This window comes from Dasypus novemcinctus, chromosome 13, assembly GCF_030445035.2.
Source record: "Dasypus novemcinctus isolate mDasNov1 chromosome 13, mDasNov1.1.hap2, whole genome shotgun sequence".
Lineage (NCBI taxonomy): Eukaryota > Metazoa > Chordata > Mammalia > Cingulata > Dasypodidae > Dasypus > Dasypus novemcinctus.
Window position 1 is genome coordinate 51,413,148 of NC_080685.1, and position 16,701 is coordinate 51,429,848.

The 16,701-nt window shown below is 40.7% G+C and overlaps 1 long non-coding RNA gene across 1 annotated transcript in view; it reads right to left on the minus strand.

Annotated features, from left to right (window-relative positions):
- Positions 1-8,977, minus strand: part of LOC131273146 (uncharacterized) — a 35,798-nt gene extending 26,821 nt beyond the window's left edge. The window contains exon 1 of the long non-coding RNA XR_009180308.1: positions 8,898-8,977. This is a non-coding gene — a long non-coding RNA (uncharacterized lncRNA). The remainder of the gene's footprint in view (positions 1-8,897) is intronic.
- Positions 8,978-16,701: the final 7,724 nt, after the last annotated feature.

A 16,701-nucleotide genomic window follows, 5' to 3' on the forward strand; every position in this document is an offset into this window, starting at 1 on the left:
TATATATAGAAATATAGAATGTTTTGGCTTTGTTGTAAATATTATCAGTTTTATTTTGTTGTTTCCTATTTGCTTTTGTTGATGGTATATAAAGATACAGGTGATTTTTGTTTATTTATCCTTTTAGAACCTGCATTTTTTGTTTTGCACATTTTGATGCTTACCTATTAGGTGCACACATATTTAGGAATATTATGTCTTCCTGGTTAATTTCTTCTTTTATCATTCTGAAATGTCCTTTGCCTTTTGTAATATTCTATCCTGAAATCTGCTTTGCCTGAGTGTAGTCACACCAGCTTCCACATGCTTGCTGTCTTCAGAATACATATTCTTTCATCCTTCAACTTTCTCTCTGTGTATTTATCTTTAGCAATCCATCTCCTGTCAATAGCATATAATTTAGTCTTCCTTTTTAATCTTGTCAAATAATATCTACCTTTAATTAGAGTATCTGGTCTATTTGTAATTTAAGGTAATTATTTATATAGTTGTATTTACATACCATCACATTTTTGTGATCTATTTGCTACTTTTCTCTTTTGCTTCTCTGTTATGTCATTTTTACCTTTTTGAGCTAATAGAGGGTGATTTTTTGTCTTCCATTTTATCTCATTTATTATATTCTTAGCTCTATCCCTTTATTATGTTACAGTGGTTTTTATGGGGCTACTAATATGCATCTGTAATTTAACATATATTTTCATAAGATACATAATTCTTGGTTGATAGTTTCTTCCCCCATCTTCGGTGCTTTTAATATGTTAGTCAATTTTTCTGCTGTCTTTCTTTGTTTTTGATAAGGAGTAAGCAATCATTATTGAACCATTGTTCTGCAATATTCAATCTGCTATTTCACTCATCCATTGACCATTTATTTTAAACATTATATATTTCAGTTCTAGGATGTTCTTTTCATTTTTTAAAATAATCTTTCTCCATTCTTGTATCTATTTTGTTACATATATATTTAATTCTGTTGAAGTATATCATTTATACATGAGCATACATAAACAATAAGTGTGTAGTAAAAGTTGTGAACTTTAAAAACAAACTGCATAACATCATATAGGAGTCGCATACATTAACCTACCACCAACATCTTGCATTGTTGTGAGACACATCACAAATTATGAAAAAATATCATCAAAATCTTACTACTAGCTGTAGTCCATATCTTACATTTGGTGTATTCTCTCCCCCAAACCCGCTATTATTATTTTTAAATGTATTTTTATTACAGAAGTTGTGAACTTACAAAACAATCATGCAGATGTGTAGACTCCCCATACAACACCCCTTCATCAACACACCAAATATAGTGGAACATATTTTCAGATTATGAGATAATATCATCAGACAATTACCACCAACCATGGTCCATAGCATACATTTGGCATACTTTTTCTGTACTCCCCCATTATCAACACAATACTTCTTTGGCATAGATTCATGAATATTATAGGATTGCTATTAATCACAGTCCATAGGTCACACTGGTTGTATTTTTCCCATGTTTCTCCACATTCCCACCACCCTGCAATAGTGAGGCATATCTGCTCTAGCTCGCAGAAGGACACTCTTGCATCTGTACCATCAACCACAATTTTCATCCACCTCTGGGTTCACTGTGTTATTTGGTCCCTTGATTATTCTCTAGCTTTCTTTCAATTCACATTTACATTCCTAGACTACTCTTTCCAGCCACATTCTTATTTATAAACCAGCTGCTTCTCATTATAATGTGTTACCATCAACTCTATACATCTCCACACTTTTACAGTAAAGTTAATTAACACTTCTACATACATTAAACATCAGTAGTCCTTCTCAGCCCTCCTATTATCTCCTTTAAGAATCCACCACCTACCACCAGGTCTTGGTGATGTTTTCCTATATCTTCCTCTAGGAGCTTTATGGTTCTTGCTTCTATATTTAGGTCTTTGATCCATTTTGAGTTAATTTTTGTATAAGGTATGAGTAGGGGTCCTCTTCTTTCTTTTGGTATGGCTATCCAGTTCTCCCAGGACAATTTGCTGAATAGACTGTTCTGCCTGAGCTGGGGGGTTTGACAGGCTTGTCAAAAATCACTTGACCATAGATGTAAGGGTCTGTTTCTGAACCATCATTTCGGTTCCATTGGTCTATGTATCTGTCTTTATGACAGTACCAAGCTGTTTTTACCAATGTAGCTAGGTAATATGATTTAAAGTTCAGAAGTGAGAGTCCTCCAACCTCACTTTTCCTTTTTAAGATGTTTCTGGCTATGCAGGACCCCTTACCCTTCCAAATAAATTTGATAATTGTGTTTTTCATTTGTTTAAAAATGCTGGTGGGTGGGAGTGGATATGGCTTAAGCGGTCAAGCACCTGCCTCCTACATGGGAGGTCCCAGTTTTGGTTCTCAGTGCCTCCCAAAATACAAAAACCAATAACAAGCAAAACAAATGAAAAAAATAAACCCAGGGAGTTGATGTGGCTCAGTGGTTGAGCACCAGCCTCCCACATGCAAGCTCCTGGTTTCAATCCCAGCCCCCACTATCTTGAAAAAAGTTGGTGGAATATTTATTGACATTGCATTGAATCTGCATATCATTTTGGATAGAATTGACATCTTAATGATATTTAGTCTTCCAATCCATGAACATGGAATGTTCTTCCATTTATTTAGGCCTTTAGGCCTTTTAAAATTTCTTTTAACAATGCATTATAGTTTTCTGAATACAAGTGCTTTACATCCCTGGTTAAGTTTATTCCTAAATATTTGATTTTTTTAGTGACTATTGTAAATGGATTTTTTTTCCTGACTGCCTCTTCAGCTTGTGCATTACTAATGTCTTTTAAAGTCTATTTCATCTGCTATAGGTACAGCTACTCTGACATTTTTTTTTTGTTACTGCATGCATGGAATATCTTTTTCCACCTTTCATTTTCAATCTATTGGCATCCTTGGGCCTAAGGTGAATCTCTTCCAGACAGCATATAGGTAGCTCATATTTTATCCATTCTGCCAGTCTGTCTTTTGATTGGGAAGTTTAATCCATTAATATTCAATGTTATTATTGTAAAGCCAGTCTTATTTCACTCATTTTGACCTTTGAGTTTTATCTGTCATTTTATTTTCACTACTCTTTTGAGAATTTTAGTTAATTTTACTTGATATAATCTTTTTCCAGACTCTATTCCCAGCCTCTCTCTCCTGTTTTTTTTTCTTTTCAGACTATAGCACACCCTTTAATATTTCCTGTAAAACTGGTCACTTTGTTATAAATACTCTCAGTTTCTGTTTATCTGTGAATAGTCTAAACTCACCCTCATTTTTGAGAGACAGTCTTGCTGGATATAAGATTCTTGGCAGGAAGTTTTTCTCTTGCAATATCTTAACTACATCATACCACTGTCTTCTTGCCTCCATGATTCTGATGAGAAATTGACACTTAATCTTATTGGATATCCCTTATATATTATGCATTGCTTTTCTCTTGCTGCTCTCAGAATTCTCTTTGTCTTTGGCATTTGACATTCTGATTAGTATGTCTCAGAGTTGGTCTCTTCAGATTTACTTGGATGGGGGTACATTGTGTATCTTGGACATGGATATCTATGCTCTTCAGTAGGGCTAGGAATTTTCCATGATTATTTCTTCAAATATTCCTTCTGCCCCTTTTCCTTTCTTTTCTCCTTCTGGGACACCATGAACATATGTTTGCATGTCTCTTGATGTCATTTAGTTCCCTGAAAACCTGTTCATATTTTTCAATTTTTTCTTCATTTGTTCTTTTATATATTTGCTTTCAGAGACCTTGTCTTCAAGCTCACCAATTTTATTCTGCTTTCTCAAATCTGTTGTTACATGTCTCCAGTGTATTTTGAAATTCATTTATTGCACCTTTCATTCCCATTGGATCTGCTATTTTTCTATGTATGCTTTCAAATTCTTCTTTGTGCTCATCCAATGTCTTCTTAATATCCTTAATCTCTTTAGACATCTCATTGGATTTATTAAAGAGATTTGTTTTAACACCTGTAATTAGTTGTCTCAATTCCTTTATGTCATCTGGAGGATAATCTTGTTCTTTTAACTGGGCAATATCTTCCTGTTTCTTGGTATGGATAGTAATTTTTTGTTAGTGTCTTGGCATCTGGCTTACTAGATGTATTTATTCTGGGTGCAGTTTCTCTCTTTAGTTTAGGAGTGTCTTGCTCTTTCTCCCTTACTGGTTGTGTAGTAGGGACCAAGGATGTACTTGGTGCTGTAGAGGCTGAAGCTGCCCTCACTGCCCCAGAGACCAATGAAGCTTCTCCCAATCTTCTCCTTTTCCAGGGGTAGGGGCAGAGCTGCAGCTGTGTGTAATAATCCAAGTCATGCAAGCCAAGACATTCTGTAGGTACCCAGAAAGACTGATGAAGCTTCAAGCCCCTTCCTCCCCTGCCTGGGGTAGGGATGGACCTTCAGGTGTAGGCAGCAATCAATGCTGTGTGGGTCCAAAATGACTGCAGTTGCACAGGTAAACTGCTGTAGTACTGGCCCCTAGCTCCCTACTAGGTGTGGGGATGAACCCTCTGAACTGCCCAACAATCTAATTCATGTGGGATGAATAAGCCTGCAGTTGCCCTGAGAGGTTGAGGAAGTACTGTCCTTTCTCCTCTTTAGGGGGTGGAAATGGAACCACTGATGCCCAACAGTTCAGTCTGTGTAGGCTGAGAGTGCCTCTGTTGCCCAGAGAGGCTGAGGAAATACCAGCCGCTTCCTATCCTATTGGATGTTGGGGGTGGATCCATAGGCATGCAGGCAGAGAGGCTGTAGGCAGAGAGGCTAAGGCTATACTGGCACACTCCTATCCTATTGGGAGGTGGGGGTGGATCCACAGGTACCCACCAGTCCAGGCCTTGCAGGCCAAAAGTGCCTGCCATAGCCCAGAAAAGCTGAGGAAACACAACTCCCCTTCCACCTTATTTGGGGACAGGGATGGAGCTATAGGTATCTGACTATTCAGTCCGGGTGGGCTGAAACCACCTGCAGTTTCCCAGAAAGGCTGAAGAAACTCCAGCCCTCTCCTATCTGTGGGGTTGGAGGGGTGAAGATAGAATCGAAAGCACTCAGCAAATCAGTTTGCATGGGCTGAAAGTGCCAGTGGTTGCCTGGAGAGGCTGAGAAAACACAGCTCCTCTTCTATCTTATTGGGGTGCAGGGATGGAGCCTCCAGTGTCTGACTATTCAGACTGAGCTTACTGACTGTACCGACAGTTACCTGGAGAGGGTGGTCCAAGTCCTATCCTCTTCCTCCCTGCCAGAGGTGGGGCTGGAGCTTATGCTAGGGCTGCAGTCTGATCTGGGTGGAAAGAAGCTGGTCCCTACCTTCACTGTGATTTTCAATCAGCTCCACTTCCCCTCCAGCCAGAGTCAGAGTCAAAATGGCAGCTACCAGACTCTTTCCGGACTGGACAGTTTCAAACTTTAGCTTTTCTTAGGATTATACTTTAGTCAGCCAAATTTACTAATCAGTAGCTGAAGTTGGTGGCCAACCATTTCTTCCTCCTCTGTTTTTGGGAAATGAAGCTTCCAACTTCAACAAGAGAATAGCTCCTTTACAGTGTAGCCTCAGTTTCCTGGAGAGACTGGTGCAGGTCCCTCCAGCTTCCTCCCTACTGGAGGTGGGGCTGGGGCTTAGACTACAGCTGCAATGTGATCTAGGTGGAAAGAAGCTGCCCTACCAGCACTATGATTTCCTGTTACCTATATATATTTCATTGCATTAATCACTTATTTTAAAGACTGTATCTGCGAACTCCAGTATCTGGATCATATAGAGATCTATTCCTATTCTTTTGATTTTCAACAATATTTTCTTACTTTGTCATCGGTTCAGTAATTTGTACTTTATGCTATATGTTATATATAAAAGAATCATAGATAATTAGACAGTGTATTTCACCAGAACGACTTGCTTTTTTCTCTGTTGAGCGGTGACTTTAATCACTAAATGCAGTCATGGGTTGGACTTCAGTTTTATCAAATCTCCATATATCTCTGGTTCCCCCTGTTTCTAAGGGATGACCCTCCAAGGTTCTGACTGAGAGTCAGGTGTGCCTATATCTCCACAAACCTGAAAGACTTCAAGATCACAGAGTCTCCCATCCCAACTTCCCAGACTCCCATTCCTTGGCAGATTTAATCTCCAGCAAATGTTTTCAGGGGGAAATCCTCCATGTGTATGTGTATGAGTCAGGCCTCCCTTCTCTTGTTCTTTTTAAGTTCCATGAGATGGTAGGAGATTTAACTCTGCTTTCAGAGGCTTTAGGTCCAACTCTGCCTACTCTTTGTCAGTTCTACAATTCAGTAAATGTTCTGTAGGGAAATTAAATGTCCTCTTTACTTCTACATATATCTGATAATTTAAAATGATTTATTGTACTGTCCAGCTTTTCCTCTTACAGTGGAGGTTTTATCCTGCCTTCATTTACTACCTGGGTCTCAGAAGCAGAAGTTCTCAGTTCACTTCCCCACCCGCCCCAAATCTTCCTCATCTGTTTGCTCATTGTTTGTGCTTGTTTTTTGTGCTCATTGTCTGCTTGTTGGTTTGTTGGTTTGTTTTTATTGCTTGTTGTCTGCTTGTTGTTTTTTGCTCATTGTCTGCCCATTGTTTTTGTTTTTTCTTTAGGAAGCACTGGAGACCAAACCTGGGACCTCCCATCTGGGAGGCAGGTACTCAACTGCTTGAGCCACATTTGTTCCTGCTCATTTTTGTTTTTCCTCATTGTCTGTCCATTGTTTTGCTCATGGTTTTTGCTTGTTGTTTGCTCATTCTTTGTCTTCTTTAGGAGGCACTGGGGACCAAACTCAGAAACTCCCTAGTAAGAGGCAGGCACTCAACTACTTGGCCACATCCCCTCCGCCTCAATTCACTTTTGAGGCTGTATTGGTATCCCTCATGTGGAATGATCTATGATCCAGGGGAGTTTCCACTTCAAATATAAATGTCATGTCCTACTTTTATGTGATGTGTCTTCATCTAGGTGTGAAAAATGTGGTTCTTCTACTTTTACTTTTTGTAGGCAAGACTTTCCTCTTACTGCTTTTTCCTGAAAGCTACAGAAGATAAAAGACACCTCCTTTCCTGATTCAAAAATACATGATTTAAGGGGAGCTCTAACACATTCCCCAATGGAAAGCAACAATCCCCCAAGTGCAACAGTAAAGACCAACAAAGAAGGATTGTCCAACAATGAGCCCTTGATACTGATGACTATGCTTATGAGTCTGTGTGCTTGAAATATGAGCTAGGTCTAGAGCTGCAGAGTGCCTAAGAGTTACCTCCTGAGAACCTCCAAGTTGCTCAAATGTGGACACTCTCTAAGCCAACTCACCAGGTAAGGGTATCACCTTCCCCCCCACCATGGGACATGACTCCTGGGGTTGAGCCTTCCTGGCATTGAGGGATTACTACCAAGCACCAGCTGGTGATGTAACTAGAAAAAGACCTTGAATAAGAGGGTCAACTCAGACCAGCAGACTATCTCAACCTACATGTAGGATCATGTGTTAAAAACTGCTTTTTGACCTTGAATAAAAGGGGAAATGGCAAAGACAAATGAGTTTATATGGCTAAGAATCTTCAAAAAAGAGTCAGGAGGTCATCAGAGAAGTCGTGCTTACACACACCTCAGCAGGACCCCAGAGACAGTCAAAGTAGATACAATCCCAGGTACTGGTTCTCCTGAGGGCTACAGAGACCCACAGGTTCTATGGTCATGGCAGATGGCTCTAGAATTCAGTGCCATGTCAGTTGGCCCTACTTTGGAATTTGTGTTCCTAAGTGTGATGAAGTTGGACTCAGATACGACCTTTCTACACATGCCTCTTCTGTCACTTTTACTGAACCTGTGGTTGGTGCTAGGGTTGGTGTATACTCAGGAGACTTGAATCTCTGGACTGTCCATGTGCCAGCTGGGCCCTGAGCCTCAGCAGAATTGCAGCTCTTACCCTCTGGTTTTTTGGAATTACCCAGGTCAGCTAACAGGAAGTGAAGATGGTTATCCACCACACCAGGGAACCGAGACTGCCTACAACTGCAAGCAGGAGAATTATATCCATCATCAATGTGGAATCTAAGCCCCCTCTCAATATAGAGGTGGAGTGGATGTCACCATCCCAGGGCCCACAGGAGGAGGAATAAAATATGGACTAGAGTGGACTTACTGATATTCTACTATGGAACTATTGTGACTAGTAATGGAAGAAATTGTAATGTTGATGTGGAGTAGTTGCTGAGGGCAGGGAGAAGGAAGAAGAGATGTAATGTGGGGTCATTTTTGGGACTTCAAGTTGTCCTAAATGATATTGCAGGGACAGATGCTGGACATTATATATCTGGTCATAACCCACTCAATGTACTAGGGAGAGTGTAAACTACAATGTAAACTATTATCCACATGGTACAGCAGTGCTCCAAAATGTATTCACCAAATGCAATGAATGCACCACATGATGAAAGAGGTTATTGATGTGGGAGGAGTGGGGTGAGGAGGGGTGGGGGGTGTATGGGAACCTCTTATATTTTTTGAATGAAACATTAAAAAAAAAAAAGAACTACATTAATTTTTAAAAAGAAAAAGCAAGCTATTGGGAAGCAGATGTGGCTCAAGCAATTGGCCTCCCATTTACCATATAGAAGATCAAGGGTTCAATTCTTGGGGCTTCCTGGTGAAGAAAACCTGGCCTGTGTGACAAACTGACCCAAGAGTAGAGCTGCACCGTGTGGTGTGCTGGCCCACAAAGGAATGGTGGCCTGTGCAGGAGAGGTGGCCTGCACAGAGTTCTGGCCCACTTGGAGAGCAGGTGCAGCAGGATGATGCAACCAAAAGAGACACAGAGGAGAAACAATAAGAGATCCAACAAACCAGGGAGCTGAGGTGGTGTAAGAGATCGAGCACCTCTCTCCCACTATGGAAGGTCCCAGGATCAGCTCGCAGTGCTGCCTAAAGAGAAGACAAACAGACATAGAAGAGCACACGGTCAATGAACATAGAAAGCAGACATCGAGTGCAAAAACAATGGAGCAGGGTGGGAGGGAGATAAATAAATCTTTTTTTAAAAAATACACTATTATCATGTCTAAAAGAAACTTCAATGTATTGCAATTATTTTGCTTTAAGCATGTAATGTCATTAATACAAAAGTGAAATTAGTTTCTGACCACAGAAATCTTCAGAATGCTTTAAAGTATTGCCTTCCAACATCCACAATTATTATAATTAAATATGACTATATTAATTATTCCTGAAATGTGTTAACATAGTCAAAGTATTGCACCTTTTCATAAAGGTGACATTTTATATATGTGATAAATTCACAGGAAAGTGACCATGGATTAAGTATTTTATCAATAATGTCATAGCCTCCCATTGTTAGACAGTAAAGTGTGACAGCACAAAAAAGATATTATTAGAACTATGTTGAATTTAGGGACATGATATAAACATAGTCATAAACCTGGGTTAAGACTAATACTGAAATTAGGCAGAATTAGTAACAATTCACTTGCTCTGTATGTAAGCCAATAGTTAGTCGTAACACATCAGAGCTCCCTTGGAATTGAAACTATACTATTCCAGCTTGATAGACACCTTACAGATAAGCCCAGTACTCTAAAACTTTCACTATGAAATATTTTAGATTCCAGACATTTTCATTTAATATGGCAATCCTTGAATCTTTGCTAATTTCAACTTCTAAGTGGTCAACAGTTTTAAGTAGACATTGTTTTCCATTCCAAGTTATAAACTGGTGCCTTTTCAAATGCACATCTTGGTCAGTTGATTAGAAATATTTACCATGTAAAATGTGTCAACACTTTCTTATCAAACATGTGTTTTTTTCCTAATCTGTATTAATAAAACAACATGAAAAATATATATGATTTAATCATTCTTAATTTTTGTGCTTTTTAGGTTATAAAATCCACAAGTCCTAGACTATTCAAAACATAATTTTTCTTCTCAGTAAATAAAGAAAGCTACAGGAGATGCCTTTTTTTTTAATTTTTAAAGAGGTTTTAGATTACAGAGTAGTTATATAAAAAAACTAGGGGATTCCCATAACCTACCCCCTCCCCCTGTCACATTTTCCCCTATTAATAGCATCTTACATGAATGTGGTTCATTTGTTCCAACTGATGAATAAATATTGAAACATTATTATTAACCATGGTCTATAGTTTACATTATGGTTTATGATTTGCACTGTAAAATTTTATAGATTTTTGACAAAATGTATAATGGCCTATCATTGCAAAATCATGAGAACAATTCTAGTGCCCTACAAAAACTGTATTTTCCACCTATTCTTCCCTTCCTCTCCCCTCAGAGGCCCTGGTAACCACCATATTTATATCAATGCTGCAAGTTCTTCTGTGATTACAACAACAATTCTACTTTGGTCCATGCTTGCATTTCCTCTGTATATTTGTTCAGGCCTCAATCTTGAGGATTTTGGAATGGTGATGCCCACCCTGCTTCAGGCTGAGAGGGCTTTTAGACTTCATGGAGCAGATGGAAGAAACTGTTTTGCTTGCAGTTGTAGATATTCTTTGCTTTTTGGGATGGGGTTGTCCATTATCATCATTTAGTTGTTGTCCTCAGTGAGTCTGATGAAATGGAGAGTATGTGTTGGCCACTACTTTGCTGAGACTCAGGGCTCAACTGCCATATGAACAGACTGAAGATTTAAGTCTTGGGGACATATATTTAACAGGTATAGTTCTAATTGTAGGTTCAAATAAAAGGGGTAGAAGAATCATGTGTGGGGAAGTTATAAATGAGTCTAATTCTGTTACAGTAGGGAATAGGTTATCATACATTCCAAGGTAAGGTCCACAGATAGGGTGCTGATTTTATAAGGTTGTATGCCTTGCCCATAGTGTCCAGATGTCTCTAGAAGCCTTGGGAGCAACTCTGTTCGAGACTTTGTTTACTGTGGCAGTTAGTGAGATCCACCTGAGATGTGCACAAGTGTAACCTCTGGAATAACCTCCCAAACTCACTTTGAAATCTCTTAGCTGTAAAAACACTATTGTATTTAATTACCCCCTTTTGGTCAAGGTCCTTTTCCAAATGCATTGCTGGTCGGCACTTGGCAATATTACCTCAGAGCCGGTAAGGCTCTGTCCCATGCCAGAGGGAAGGTACTGAGTTTATTAGCTACATTTGACTTAAAGAGAAGTCACATTTGAGTAACAAGAACATTTTCAGGAGGTAACTCTGAGGCTATAGATATTATTCAAAGTTTTGATTTTATAAGAATATGGCTCATAAGTACAAGCATTAATATTGAGGTCTTGGTGTATTGGTCTGTTTTCTTTTATTGGGCTCTGCCTCTGTACTCTAGAGATCCTTTCCACTCTATTAGAGAATGTAGCAGACTCCCCAGGATGGGAAAATCATGACCCCATTTACATTGCTTCGCTGCAATTACCCTCATTCAGTGTCAAACCTCCACCATCCACCTTATTATAGAGAGTACCCAGATTGAACATCAGTTTACTACTTTCTGCTAGCTTTCTAAGGAGATGCCATTTTCATTCTGAGATTAATTTTCCTATGCCCTATGTTTTCTTCTATTCTTTTCCCCATGAAGGAATCATAATTCAACAGCAAGATTTGAAGATGCTATTTAATGTGTGGAGAGTTTGCAATGTGCTGGATATAAGTAAGTCTTTCCATTCTTCTGATCACCCGAAAATACATTTTTAAACAGGCTAAATTCTGGAAATCTCCATAGGAGGAACAAAACCCCATTATTTCTTATTATTTGAGTTTCATTTTTGAATTCAAGTATTTTCCCTTCAATTCCTCTAATGACATTCAAATAACATGACAAAGATAGATAATATACTTAATTAATAGAGTTGTTAATTTATTGGATTATTCCAATTCATTCATTCATTCATTTATGGATGCATGCATGCATTTACTCAATAAATATTTATTGAGTGCCAGCCACTGAGCTAGATAGTTGTGCCTACAAAGAGTTCAAAATTCAGTGAGGCAAACAGACACAAAATAAACATATTATATGTTAAAATAATATAGCAAAGTCAACGATAGTGTTGTCGAGAAGTGGGGTGTGCACAGTATTGAAGGCCAGGACACGAGAACTCTGAGAAGGAAGTTCGTTTATTTCAACCAGCCGGACTCGGCAGACTCTTGTCCTAATAATAACCGAGCACCGAATAGCATTTTTGGGGTCCTTTTATACAGAGGTTTAAGATTAGGGAGACAAAGGGTGATGGTATGCAAACAGACCTTTGGTTAGTTTCTTCAGTGTTTGATCTGAGTATCAATAGGTTATTTCCTCCAGGTGAGTTGCATATTCCCCACATTCCAAGCCAGCTTGGATTTAGCATATCTTCCACTTTCCATTTGGATGCAACCTTGAATATACCTTCAGTCTTACCTCCTTTCTGAACATTCAAAGACTGTAGGGCCTATATTACTTATTTGGACTTTTAGGGACTAGGAATACTTGGAAACAATTTTGAATTTATGCACAGGCTATATCATATTCCCCCCTTTGAGGCCAAGCTTAAGTTATTAAGCTTCGGCATCACTATTGTCTGAGTCCCTCTGGACTGACTGGTATGTATATAGAGCCATGAGATGGGCAGCTGTTTGCCTTCTTACTATACATTTTATTAGGGTGTGCATTCTGTTTAAGATGAAAGGGAGGAGGCATGGAAGGATGGTGCATGCTCCTTGAAGAAGGTAATTATTCCTAGTAGAAGCTTGAAATTGTTTACTATTGACTACCAGCTTCCAAAGGGATTATTTAAATTCCAACCATTCCAGGTTTGCACTGGGACATGAGCAGTTTTCACTATCTTGCTTGTAATTTCATCAATAACCTTTCCAGTGTTATCTAATTCAAGGTACCAGTTAGAGAGATTGAACTTTCCACAAACTCCCCCTTCAGCTGCCAAGAGATAGTCTAGGGCAAGACGGTTTTGATAGATAGCATTTCTGAATTTAGTTTGCTGTTGGGCTAGTAAGTTTAGTGCATGGGCAGTTTTATTAGTTATTATCTCTACCACAGCTTGTAAGTGGATGATTCAGTTTAGCATATAGATAGGGGTTCGATAACCCCACATGCCATCCTCTGCCCAAGTTGCTGGCCCATAGTATTGGATTATATGCTCAGGGGGCCATTCTTCACCTCCCCAGGTAGTGACAGCACTTTTTTCTCTTATGTTTTGATATACTGGCTGGCTTAGCTCTTTCCCTTCTGTTAAGGGAATGAGGAAGGAGGGTTTTATTGTACCAAGCATACAAGTTCCACACTGGTTTCGCGGAAGTTCTCGGAATGCAACCTTTCCACAAATCCAGTATAAACCATTTGGGGCAGTAAAGGGGCCCTTTGCGGTGGAGTTCCACACTGTGATTAATTGGGGGAAAGTACGATTTATGAGAACGAGGTCAGATTCGTTCCATGTTCCCCAAGGCTCTGTTGTATTTGTGGTATAATTTTGGAACTTTCCCCCTGTACATGTTAGGTTTCAGACAGCATAGAGGAGCTTAGGCAGGCCCTTGAAGCACAATATTTTCCTATGGCAGAAGTTTGCAAGGGCCACATACTATCTCAGGGGACAGCCAGGAGGTAAGTTGCATTATATGGTTGGCTGTAATTGTATTCCCTGGTTTCCCATGGCCACTGGTCTCCCATATTAGTACCTTCACATACATAGCATGAGGAGACATTTAAGGCTGCCCCTACCACTTCAGCCAGGCTTATAAAGAGGTTTCTTGTTGCTTGTGGAATGGAAAAGGGCTTTTCCATTTCTTCATAGAAGGAGTGGAACACAGAATGGGCTTTATTTGTGAGTGGGTATTCCTGATACCCAACCCAGATGTAGGCTCCTGGGTCTATTCATTTATCATCAATGCAGAGGCCCATTTGGACTCCCTGAGTCTGCCAGGACTCAGGTTTAAGGACGGTGATGTTTAAGGGGTTACATTGACCACGTGGACAGTTAGCCAGAGCCATACCCTTGGTGAGGATAGCCGTTTGTTTAGCTATGTCTGTGCTCCAGGTGGCCCAGGTGACACAAGCCCAGTAGGGGCAGTAGTATGCACCTATGTATTTGCACCAAAAGCCCCTCCTCCCCCACCTTGGGCTGCACTTTTTATTTCTGGAGCGCACAAATACTTATTGTTATGAGTATACGTCTGCTCCCAGCTGAGCCCTCCACAATCTGTGTTCCATGGTATCCCAGAGTCTATAACTTGACATGCGTCAAATAGGAGGGACACTCGTTGGTTCTGGCTAGTGACTGGGGTGGAGGAAAGTAGCTCTCCATTTTGATCAAGCACTCTTATTTCCCATTTATGGGAGACTGTTGGGGGTCTAGGGTCATAGCAGGTTATTTAGCCAGATGCATTACAGACACTATAGGAGATTCCCTGAAACTGACACGTGGTTATCTGGCCCTTGCAGGTGTAATGACTATATATTAATGTGGTGTTGACATGGGCCCCTGTATGCACCTTTTGAATACATGGCTCACACTCTGTGGTGTCAGCATAGACAAAGGGACATTGTAACAGATTAAACTGGATTCCTAATTTTTGGCTGTGTGTAGACCAATCAGCTTCCAGGGTGTGATTAGAGCAGAGCTCAGTGTTCCGTCCTCAGTCTTCAGCCGTGCATGGACCAGTCAGCTTCTGGGGTGTGACTGGAGCAGGGCTTGGTGTTCCCCTTTTTTGCAAGATGAGTTTGGTTGAGCTGTGGGTATCTGGAATACAGGTCCAGGACTCTGGGGCAGCCTCGCTTGACTCGGCTATGGTGTATCCACAGGGTGATTTCAGCTACTTTAACTGCAGTGGGGGTGGATAAAATGACAAGATAGGGTCCTCACCATTGAGGGGTTAGTGGAGCTGACTTCCAGTCCTTGACCCAAACTGCATCTCCTGGCTTGTACTGGTGTACAGAGCTGCTTAAGCTAATGGGGGCCCTTTCTTGGACCCAGTGATGCAGGTTATGTAGGGTTTTTCCTAAGCTGATCATCTGCTGAGCTATTGATAACTTTCCTCTTTCTCTGAGATCCCCTTCTATATTTCTGATTAAGGGGGGGGGGCCTCCCAAAGAGGATTTCATAAGGGGTTAGGCTTAGTTTTTGGCTCAGGCTGGCTCTAACTTGTAGGAGAGCACTTGGAAGTACTGGCACCCATGTTAGCCCAGTTTCTTGGCAAATCTTGGCAATATAAGTCTTTATTTTACGGTTCATTCGCTCTACCTTTTCTGAGCTCTGAGGATGGTATGTGGTGTGCAGTTTCCATTGGATGTGCAGTGCTTTTGCAATCTTTTGAGTGATTTCAGAGACGAAGGCAGGTCCATTGTCAGAGCCAATTGAGATGGGTAGCCCATAGCGAGGAATGATTTCCCTGAGGAGAACCTTAGCAGCTACTTCAACCTTTTCTGTTCAAGTGGGAAAGGCTTCCACCCAGTCAGAAAATGTGCAAACAAGGACTAGGAGATATTTATAGCCTTCAGATCATGGCATTTCAGTGAAATCAACTACTAGATCTTCAAGAGGCATACTGTCAATTCTCTGGACCCCTGGGGCTCCTGTGGGCCCCTGGCAAGGGTTATTCTTTGCACATGTGACACACCGCTGGCATACGGCATGGGTGATAGCGACTAGCCTTGGGATGTAGAAGAATCTTTCTAACACTTCCTTAAGATGGGTTTTTCCCAAGTGTGTGTTCTCAAGGTAATCTTGAACTACAGTTGCTGCTAATATTTGTGGCACAACTATTCTGTGATCAGGCAATGTCCACCATCCATTTTCTCCTTGTGTCCTGCCCTCAGAGAGTATCCATTCTCTCTTGGCTTGAGTATATTGTTGCTCTTGGTGACTCAGAGGCTGTGGGACGAGAGCAGGCATCGTATATTGGAGGTTCTGATAATTAAGAGGTTGAGGAATGAGAGCGGTGGCCAGGTTTTCAGATAGGGATCCTTCCCATGCCACTCTTTTTGCTTCAGTGTCTGCCCTCCAATTTCCCTGAGCAATGGGGCTGTGGCTTGTCTGGTGTCCCTTGCAGTGCATTACAGCCACTTTGACAGGCTCCCAAACTGCTTCTAGTAGCTCCAGAATCTGTGTGCCATATTTAATGCTCTTCCCTCCTGAGTTAATGAGTCCCTTTTGTTTGTATAAGGCTCCATGCACGTATAGGGTAAGAAAGGCGTATTTGGAGTCTGCATAGATGTTAACTTTGGCTCCAGCTGCAAGGTTGCAGGGCTCGGGTGAGGGCAATGAGTTCAGCTTTCTGTGCTGATGTGTTATCTGGGAGGCATTGCACCTCTACTGTGGTTTCAGATGTTACTACAGCATATCCTGCTCACTGATTGCTGCCCTGCATAAAGCTACTCCCATCTGTGAAGAACTCCATGTCAGGATTTGCCAGTGGCTGGTCTTGGAGGTCTGTCCGGCTGGAATACACTTCTTGCAATGTTTCCAGGCAGTTAAGGGCTAGAACCCCTGTCTCCACAGGTAGCAGGGTGGCTGGATTTAGGGTTTTTACAAGTTCCAACCCGATGGATGGATTTTCTCATAATAGGGTTTGATATTTAACCAGGTGGCTGTTAGTAAGCCAATATGTTCCTTTGGCTTCTAAGATTGTGATTACTGCATGCGGAACCTGGACAATTATA